This window comes from Tachyglossus aculeatus, chromosome 2 (genome assembly GCF_015852505.1).
Source record: "Tachyglossus aculeatus isolate mTacAcu1 chromosome 2, mTacAcu1.pri, whole genome shotgun sequence".
Classification (NCBI taxonomy): Eukaryota; Metazoa; Chordata; class Mammalia; order Monotremata; family Tachyglossidae; genus Tachyglossus; species Tachyglossus aculeatus.
In genome coordinates, this window is record NC_052067.1 from 87,124,571 (window position 1) to 87,126,119 (window position 1,549).

At 39.9% G+C, this 1,549-nt stretch overlaps 1 pseudogene; it reads right to left on the reverse strand.

Moving 5' to 3' along the window:
- Nucleotides 1–1,103: 1,103 nt before the first annotated feature.
- Nucleotides 1,104–1,252, reverse strand: LOC119925135 (annotated as a pseudogene).
- Nucleotides 1,253–1,549: the final 297 nt, after the last annotated feature.

The window sequence follows — 1,549 nt, forward strand, 5'->3', positions numbered from 1 at the left end:
ATGGCCTTGGACAAGTCATTTAACTTCTCTGTGCCTCAGTTACCTCATCTGTAAAATGGGGATTAAGACTTGGAGCCCCACTTGGGACAACTTGATTACCCTGTATCTACCCCAGCACTTAGAACAGTGCTTGGTACATAGTAAGTGCTTAACAAATACCATTATTATTATTATTTCTCTCCTCCTCTAGACTGTAAACTCATTTTGGTCAGGGAACGTGTCAATCAACTCTGTTTTATTGTTCTCTCAAGTGCTTATAACACAGTAGGCACTCAATAAATACCACTCATAATGATGATAATGAGATAATTGGCAGATCTGGTATTAGAACCCAGATCCTCTGGCCCCCAGGGCTCTGCTCTTTCTATCGAACCACACTGTTTCCATGCTGCCACTTGTCTGCTGGACTATCTTGGGCAAGTCACATGACTTCTCTGTGTCTCAATTACCTCATTCTGTTAAATGGGGTAAAATCGTATTCCCTCCTATTTATACAGTGAGACCTATGTGGGACAGGAACTGTTTCCGACCTGATTATCTCATATCATCTACCCCAGCACTTAGTACACTGACTGAAACATAATAAGAACATAGCAAGTATTGGTAAAAAAGCCAAAAAAAGAGAAAAAACTGTCATACTTTGAGAATATATTTTTATAATGGCCATGGATTTTCAGATTTCCTTTAACTTTAAAAACCAATTTGTAAAATTCTATTATTTTGTTGAAGGACTTTACATTCATTTTAGAATAAAGGGATTTTATGTACCTACTCATATATGTGTGGGTATGTATGTTTAAAAATGTGTGTGCTTGTTTATATATGTGTACATGTATACATATATGTCTAACTCCCCTCCAGACTGTAAACTCACTATGGGCAGGGAACGTATCTACCAACTCTGGTATGCTGTAGTCTCCCAAGTGCTTACTACAGTGCTTTGCACACAGTAAGCACTCAATAAATATATATAGCACTTTTTTATCAAATCTATTCACGGACTTTTGGGGACTCTGAAAATCCTAGAAGTTTAGAGATTGGATATACTTTAATTCATTCATTCAATCATATTTATTGAGCACTTACCATGTGCAGAGCCCTGTACTAAGTGCTTGGGAAATACAAGCTATGCAGTTGAGTTTCCCGCATTTGGGGAAATTGTAGGGGTCAACACAGCTGAAGTGCAATGGCTGAGCCTCACCCTGGGAAAACCACCTACGTGATCATGGTGTCTCTTCTGCCAGGTATATACTTGAGAAATGAGTCCGGCAGTAACTTTACCAAATAATAATAATTATGGTATTTGTTAAGTGCTTACTATGTGCCAGGCACTGTACTAAGCGCTGGGATGGATACAAGAAAATCAGGTTGGCCACAGTCCCTGTCCCATGTGGGGTTTACAATCTCAATCCCCATTTTACAGATGAGATGCCTGAGGTTAAACAGAAGTAAAGTGACTTGCCCAAGGTCACACAGCAGACAAGTGGCAGAGCCCAGATGACCTTCTGATTCCCAGGCCCATATTCTATCCACTACACCGTGCTCCTGC